Source organism: Crocodylus porosus, unplaced genomic scaffold (assembly GCF_001723895.1).
Source record: "Crocodylus porosus isolate Cpor-Errol unplaced genomic scaffold, CroPor_comp1, whole genome shotgun sequence".
Taxonomy (NCBI): Eukaryota; Metazoa; Chordata; order Crocodylia; family Crocodylidae; genus Crocodylus; species Crocodylus porosus.
Window position 1 is genome coordinate 8,032,224 of NW_017728915.1, and position 8,878 is coordinate 8,041,101.

The window sequence follows — 8,878 nt, forward strand, 5'->3', positions numbered from 1 at the left end:
TGGACCTGCTCGAGATGCATCTGTGGATGCATGACAGGGTACGGTTGGCCTTCTTGACTGCCTCCCCACACTGCCGGCCCATGTTCATTGCCTAATGTCAAAAAAAAAAATCTGCTGTGCTGTGGATTAGCAGAACAGCAAATGTCTGTATATGCAGCACATGTGGTCTGCACCACCACAAACTACATGACCACTGTGACATACCTGGTATGATCTGACTGGTACTGGAGGTCTGTGCCTGGCTTCTGGGGCAGAAGGGGAGGAATGAAGTCTTTGTTTTTGTACTGCAGAACATCTCTACCTCCCACCACCTGCAGTAGAATGACATTGGATAACAACATGTAAATTCAACTGAGATTCTTTCACAATTAACTTTCTGTTCATACTGTCCTGGCTCCAGCTATCACCCATTTCCAAAAATATACAAAGTATATCTGTATATAAGAGTTATACAAATACACCTCATAATGTAAGGTCTTGCACTGATCCAGCATCAAAATCCAAGGCAAAGTAGCAATAGGAAACATCAAGTGACTTGTGATTACAGACTGATAACTGCTTTATTTCCTTGTAAAAAAAATGATAGCTTGTAGGTAGGGCATTACCTTTATATGTTTTATCACAAATATTATAATATCTCCAAAAGTGCCTGAGGAAGATCAAAACAACTGGGAGGATGGTTTCAGAATGGAACACCACCTCTCTACCCCTGCTGTATTGTTGAAATACTATAACTGAAAGCAATACAATGTAATGGGCAGGGAGTCAGGAGACCTGGGTTCAGTTCCCGGCTCTCAACTTACCACTGATCTGCTGGTGTAAGCTGAGGCAACTCTACTGAGACCAATGGAGTTGCATCCAGTAATGATAGCAATGAAATGGCCATACTGAGCAGAAAAGCCTGTAAGAACTAGTGCAGTGATGAAAAGCAGAGGCCTCAGGGTTAGATCCAAACATGCTGTGTGCATCTACACATGCAATTAATTAGAAGCAATAAACATATCACACCAGAGTTTATTGCTCCCAGGTGCTGCATCTTCACACACCCAGGACCACAGCACATTGAGCCAGGTCAGATCAGCCCAGGCTGGCAGAGGGCCTGGGAGGTCAGCCTGCCAGCCTGAAGCTGCTCTGGCTCAACGTGCTGTGGAGAGGCTGACTGAGGCACCAGGGTGCTTTAGTGAATGGCTAGCTGTCAGGTAGCCCCCGCACCAACCTTTGTTCCACGTGCACTTTTGGGCAGTAGGAAGCAGCCAGTGAAGGCGCTTGTTGTGGGTGCCTATACACAAACACTGAAGCTGCCCCAACATACCATAATTACAGCATGTCAGAGCAGACTCAATTAATCATTCAATAAGCTTTAGTTAAAGCCACTTTTCAGCCCAAGGACACTGATACACGTGACACTCTGGGTGCTTCAATAAGAACGGCTCTCACCTCCCAGAGCATGTGTATAAACACCTTCTAGTGACACAAAGTGCAAGGCATTCTGGGAATCACAGCTCTGTAGAGTACCAATACTTTGCTGCTGCTGTGGGGAGAATTGACCCCATTTTTGCTGCCAAATTCAGTGGGTTTTTTTGCCACCTTGACATGGGCTTCAGCAGGAAAAACAAGGGGGGAGGGGGATGAAGGTTTCCCCTCAGCAGCAGCAAACTCTACTGCTGTTCTAGAGAATTACAATTCTCAGAATACCTTGCACTCCATGACACACTGCCCCTCTGCAGCTTCCTGTTGCTCCTGCAGGCTGCCTTGTGTGAACCCAGAAGGTGTTGGGAGGGCAGAGGAAGAGGAGATGAAGACAGCACTGCCCCAACTACATTTTCCCATATGATGCCTCTGCAGTCCTCCACCTGGTCTATGGGAGTAAATCCCCCACTTTTTATGGTGCTGAGCAAATAAAGGATAATAGGTTTGTTTTTGATCCCTGAACCAAACCAAACCACATAAAAAAAACTGGCAGGGAGGAGGGAATCAGTTAGAAAACCAAATTTTTTTCAATTAAGTACAACAAAAATAATCCTAATTATTGCTCAGCACAGAAATCTTCATTCAAATTTCTCTCTTTTATTTTTTGCGTTTTCAAACCTTTTTTAAAAGCCCTTTAATAAGAGACGGTATAGGTCATTTCCTAAAGAAAAAACCCTTCCCAAATGAAACACTAAGCTTCAAAATTTGCAAAAAATTAAATAAACAATATTTCCCAGAGATTTTAAATTTTGAAAGTGCCAAAACAGGCTTTTTAGACATGTTTGAATGTTTTTCCACATTTTTCTGCCAAAATTTGTTGCCAAATGTGACATGATTTTGAAATGCATTTCATTCCTTCCAAAACTCTGTATTTCAGCAGATTTACTGTTTGTCAGAAATAATTTCTTCCAGTTCTGATTCACAGGCACATAACTGTTTCTTCATATGTATGTGACACCCTTTAAGGGTGCAAAGTTAGAGGCTGAGCAGAGTGTCACATACTGTGCTCCTGAAGGAAATGGTTTTCCTTATGAAGGAAATGGCTGCAGAGGAAAGCCAGTCAAGCTGAAATACATCCCTGAAAGCTAGTTAGAGCCACTGGCACAGTCCAGCAACAACCTCACAGGACAAGAAGCACCTACCCAGGAGCTCTACTTGCATATGCCACTTTCCTGTTGCTCTAGTAATCTGAGGAAGAGAGAAACTTCCTAGCCAGCACCCTGTATCCTCAGGTATAATGGTTTGGGAAGAATCTAGAGGCAGTCCCATAACTAAGCTGGGGCAATACTGCTAACTAAGCAGTCCTAAATACTGACTTAAGGGGTGACCTAGCCACTGCCACCCAGGGTGCACAACTGACCAGCTATGCCTCTGTCTAGGAGACAGGAATGGTGTTTTCACTATTCCATCTCCCCACCTCAGCCCAAGCTCTGCCAAAGCAGTGGGTAGGATCCTTGCCTTGTAAGCTAATCCTCCAAAGACAGGAAATTCAAAGCCATGAGATGCCCTGAAGGTCCAGGAAAAAGTGAGGTGGCTCCCACAGAGGGAATGAGTCCAGAAGAAGAGCATGCCATCAGGAGGAATGAATAGAAAATTGCTGAATAGAACTTAACTATTCAGCTAAATTCTATTAGCTGAATAGAAATTTGGCAGCTGAACTCCACAGCCATCATGACAGAGTAAGACAAGCTACCAACTTCTTGTGTCATGAGACAACCAGGGGGTGGGGGTAGAGCAGTGACCTGCCTTGGGCCTTATGTAATAGGGCTGTGCGAAATTTCTCTGGCTGTTTTGTTTCAACTCTGTTTCGACTCATTTCAAGCTAGAAACGGCTAAATCGAAATGAAGCGAAGGGCTTCGAAACAGCCTCAAAATGAAACAAGGGCAGCTGAAATATTTCAAAGGTTTCTAAACATTTCAAGTTTTGAAGCAGCCAGCCAGGTGGTGGGAGACAAGGGAGAACCAAGGCTGTGATTGGGCTGGGGAAGGGAACTCAGCCCGGCTCAGTTTCCCACCCCAGCACTGCGATCCCAGGACTGAACTGAGGACTGAACAGTTCAGAGGAACTGAACTGGGCTGAGTTCTCATCCCCAGCCAACTGAAACGTCAAAACAGTGTCAAAACAGCAAAACCGTTTCAATGAAACAGAATGGAACAGTGTTTTCGAAACAAGATGAAACTCAAAATGAAACACTGCTCTGTCGAAACAGATGTTGAAGCAGAATGCTGCTGTTTCGCCCAGCCCTATGATGTAATGCAAGCAACATCTGTATGTCCTGGAGTAAAATGAGCCAGAACAGTGCTGTGCTGCAGTTGAGGTGAAAGCTCCCTTTGGTTCCCTTTCCAAGTCACTCAGCTGCCTGAAAATTGGATGAGGGCCATGCCAGGTTGTCAGGGAAGGGGTGGAGTGGGTTGCCACCATACATTTTCCTTACAGTGCCTTTAGAAAGCAGCTTGGTGACCACACATGGTTGCCACAACGTTAATAAGTGCCTGTGTCAACAATCCTCCATCCCACAGAGAGTGCTCACCACTGCCTCCTTATCCAAACTAATCTGCTTCTGCATTGCCATACTGACAACAGCACTGACAGATCGGACAGCACACTAGGTTTCAGGTCTATTTTTTGCTTTAAACAGTGCCAACTGCAGTGGCCCATGATACCTACTGCAATAAGGCAGGGCTCGGGGGGAGCAGGGAGGGGAGAGGAGAGAAGGGAAGGAACCTCAAACATCTGAAGCAGGGTACTTGACTTCACTTGCCTTTCACTTCACAGGAGAGTCCTGCTTCTTGACAGGTCTCTTCCACCACAACCTCTATTCCCAGCATTTACAGGGCAATGGGAGAGTCACAAATGTATTTCCAACTTCACAATAGAGCGCTGTAATATACAGCTGGTGCAGGGGAGTTGGGGTTGCCACAAAACTAACCCTGCTTATGGTCACAAAATCCTAACAAACTTGGTCCTTGAAGATACTGTATTGACCCTATTTTTGGAAACAAAAAGGACTCTTAAAAACAGGCAGAATCTGTTCTTTTCTTAATCTATCCTTCATTCTATACTTCTTGCTCTCTCCCTTCTTATTCCAAGACTTTGCGCATCATCCTGACTAAGCTTCTCAGTCACTTCCCCTTCTCACCCTCCTTTCTCGCTCCAGTTTAATAGGAGAATAATCTTTTAGACTGATACTATTTCATTCTATTCATAGACAGTTATGATCCATAACTCCTCCACCTTTTGCCCCCATAATTCTAATCCTCTGCAGCATTTCTGATTTTTTTTGAAGGAACACTGAAGTCTGCTAAAATTTTTCTTTTCCCCAATTCCTTTCCCAATCATTTCCTTGCATGTTTGATGGCCCAAACTGTATTAACTGTAATTTTGTATGAAGAGTGACTGTCCATTGATTTAGTAGAATTTTAGTTATTGTAATAATTTATTGGCTGTCAGTAATGTATTTATTAGTTTAAAATGTTAATAAAGTGCCAACTCTTTTCTAGTGTGAGAGGGTTTTTATTTTAAACACCTCAAAATCTTTGCACTAGCAGCAATACTGTCACCCCCTGCAAACACACACAGACACAAGCATTTTGCTGCTACAGCAATGCTGGTGAAGCCCTCACACAGCGGCTATAGAAGTTTGCCAAACCTCCTGGAACTACAGATCTTTAAGAAGATACAATCAACAGGTACTTAAATATATATTTGTGAAATCTTAAAAGAAGTACTTGCTTCTAATTATTTCTTAAAAGCTTTAAAAGTCTCTCTCTTTTCTAAACTATTAAATATTCTGTCTTCCTATCAACCTGTTCAGAAGTATGCTGTTTGGTAGATGGAGCTGTCATAATGCAGTGTGAGGCAGATCTATTGTATATATATTACTGACTGTGACAGGTATCAGCTGTTGTCTTGTACAGTGAACTGAATATTTGTGATAACCACATCTATTAAGTGTGCTAACAGCACACTCCTACATTAATTCAGATTATCAGTGCTAATTTTGAAAACATGCAGTGCCAGCAGTTCAAAAGCCATGTCTCCAGACAGAACTGAACTGGCTTCATTTAAGTTGTTTTAGGTGAAATGGTGTCAAATCCTAAGTAGCTTGAATCACTATTGAGTCCAAGATGAACATGGGCTGCCAACGTGGGGACTCAGTCAGGAAGGCTAACCATACTTTGTTATGCATCCATACATCATCTCCTTGGACCTGCAGGTCCTCCCCCTCTATGCAACATTGGTCAGGCTGCAGTTGGAGTACTGCGTCCAGTTCTGGGCGCCGCACTGCAGGAGGGATGGGGACAGCATTGAGAGAGTCCAGAGAAGGGCCACTCACATGATGAGGGGGCAGCAGGGCAGGCCGTACAAGGAGAGGCTACAGGACCTGAACCTGTTCAGCCTCCACAAAAGAAGGCTGAGAGGGGATCTGGTGGCTGCCTATACATTTGCCAAGGGGGCCAGCAGGCAATGGTTGAGTCCGAAACAACAGCCATAAGTTGACTGAGAGTAGATTCAGGCTAGATATCTGAAGGCATTACTTCACTGTCAGGGAGACTAGTAGCTGGAACCAACTTCCAAGGGAAGTGGTGCTTGCCCCTACCTTGGGGGTCTTCAAAAGGAGGCTAGACAGCCACCTAGCTGGGGTCATTTGACCCCAGCATCCCTTCCTGCCCATGGCAGGATGATGATTTGCTTAGGTCCCTTCCACCCTACCAACTATGAAACTATGAAACTAGATGCTTAGTTCAGTTCAAAATAAGCTTATTCTGATTTACTTACATTGATTAGGTACATGTTAGAAATAAACCAAATTAGACCATTTTTTCAGCGGAAATTATCAGAGTGCTCACCTTGGCTTTTGTATTGTTTTAACTAAATGATGTTAATCAAACCCTTTGAAGTTTGTGTAGACTAGGCATCAACTACGAGGTACATCCATGGTGTGATTTTCAGTCCCTGTGCATACAGCTAACTTCACATATATATGTACTGTGGGGGCTACAGCCAACTTAAACATTACATCTAGACTTTTAAAAACAAAGGATAAATTCCAGAAGTTAAGTATAATTATTTGTAAGTGTCCTTAGCTGGTCAAAGGCCAGATTTCAGCACAGCTGCTGCTTGCTTGGTTGCATTATTTTCCAGGGTTCTCCATATCATTAGTTGCTCTAGGTGTTCCATGACAAGAAGTTGCATGTTCATCCCATAAAATAAAGGGTGAGAATGTTGCCGTAAATCATTTCATGGGGAAGGCAGCCTGTTTGTTAGCTGTAGAAGGATCATAGCTTGACTGAAATTATGTGATAATTCTGGTGCACCTCAGTCTGCTTTCAGTGTTGTTTTCTGGTGATTCTATAGCTCTGGTCATGGCTTCTCCTGCTATTCAACATCCAATACAGCCATGTGCATGGTTGTAAATAAAATAGCAATATAAGTTGGGAGGAGACTGGTTTTCCAAGCAAATGGAATATTACTGCAGTAAGTATTCATCCTGGTATTATGAAAGTTCTAAGTAGTGACTTTCCCCAAATCAATTTCCAGCCATTACATTTTTACTTCCAATATTTCAGTTGTGAATCCACTGCACATAACAAGTTTTCCATGTCTCACAATCCATTTCTTAGTGTGACCCATATTTCTATAGCAGACATTTTTTCTGTTTGCAACCACAGAAACAAAAAGTAATATTAACTATGATTAAAAGGATTCTATATATCTTTAATTTCAGTAATTCTGGATATTTCCTAGTGCCACAATGCAGTATTTTGAGACTATCTCTTAAAATACTTAAGCAACTTTCATAATTTTGGTAATTTCCAGAAGATATCAAAAGCTGCACTGATTGTAGCCTAAAAAAATCAGCCTTAGAATGGGGTAGGGAGCGTGTCAATAAAGCTATCAACCAAACACCCAACTACTTTCCATCAATTTTTCCCTACACCCAGTTCTCAAACTGGATGAGCTCATGGCAAATTTTAAGGCATTTCCAAAGCTTCACAAGGGAAGAAAAACTCTATGATAAATTATAAAGCAATATGTACCTTGTCATATAATGATAATGTCCTGGGCATTAGCATCAATGATTGAAGTCATCACACCGTTGTCATTTCTGTTTCACCCAGGTGTTTAATTTCCCACAAAAATATCTATTGCCTCCCTAATTAAGCAATATTCCACTATCAAAAAGCAAAAACAACACAGGCTACAAAAGGAACCATCAAGGGGAAAAATTACGTGGGACATCTACTGTGGACAACTGAAGAAACCAACACCTTTGGAAAACAGGTTGCTTCATCAGGTTTCCATGAGGAAGAACCACATAAAATGAAAACAAACCAGAACACAACCATTGTAAGTTCTTTATTCTCAACTAAGATTCAGAAGCATGGAAGAGTTACAGCTCTCCTTTCACAGCTAGTTTTTGTTGGAAAGCTACAGAGTAATCCCAGGGGTAACAGGGGTATTAAGATAAAGTCAGACATCTATCTTCATGGAACATCTATATTCAAACCGTACCTAACAGTATTACCTATTAATTAAAAAAAATCATTCCCTGTTAAACATGTGTAATTGAGTCATTTTCTCACCGAGAAGCACAAATATGCTCGTCAACCCAAAAAATACCTATAGCCCCATTCCTTGTAGTGCTGTGGTCCTGGTTGTTATCCCAGCAGTACAATGAATCTGTAGAGTGAATGGAAACTGCCCTCAGATACAGCCCTTGCTTACGGAGTACAGCTCTGTCATAGCAGCTGTACAGCAGATCCCTTCATAGTCTTCAGCACAGGTGATGTTCCAGGTTGGAGCAAGTAAAAAACAGGATTAGTCAGAGCACAACATGCTTTGATCATTTTCAGCTGTTTTCAGCAACAGAGCTACGGGCAGCTGTCATGTCTTACTGTCTTTTCCTTGTACTGTACCTTTTAAGGCCAAAGCCCTCACGTTCAGCACTGCAGGGTTCAGTTTGCTTTGTGGCAGTTTTGCAGCACTGGGAACTCCATATTCTCTGCCATGAGGAGCCAAAGGTTTTCTTGGTTCCTCGCCCTCCACAGGACTGGACTGGCTCAAGTCAGAGGCAGAGCAAGTATAAGTTCTGCATACATATAAAGAGGGCAATTGTTAAAATCCATCATGGACACTATTCCAGAGAATTATAATAATAAATAACTGTTAGTTCAACACAGCGGTGTCCAGAGTGTTGTTGCTGAACTCACAACGTATCATCTGGCGACAAGGATGGGATCCTTTGCTGAAAGAGACACCCCTAGATTGTGAGAACAATATTCTGAGACCCAGCTGTGTTTTGTAATCAGAGGGAAGTCTTTTTTTCATAGATTTCATAGATTTCATAGACATTAGGGCTGGAAGGGGCCTCGGGAGATCATCGAGTCCAGCCCCCTGCCCAAA

At 42.7% G+C, this 8,878-nt stretch overlaps 1 long non-coding RNA gene across 1 annotated transcript in view; it reads right to left on the minus strand.

Moving 5' to 3' along the window:
* LOC109310478 overlaps nucleotides 1–8,878 on the minus strand; it is an 18,788-nt gene that overhangs the window by 6,656 nt on the left and 3,254 nt on the right. Inside the window, exon 2 of the long non-coding RNA XR_002101213.1 lies at nucleotides 7,387–7,388. This is a non-coding gene — a long non-coding RNA (uncharacterized LOC109310478). The remainder of the gene's footprint in view (nucleotides 1–7,386; nucleotides 7,389–8,878) is intronic.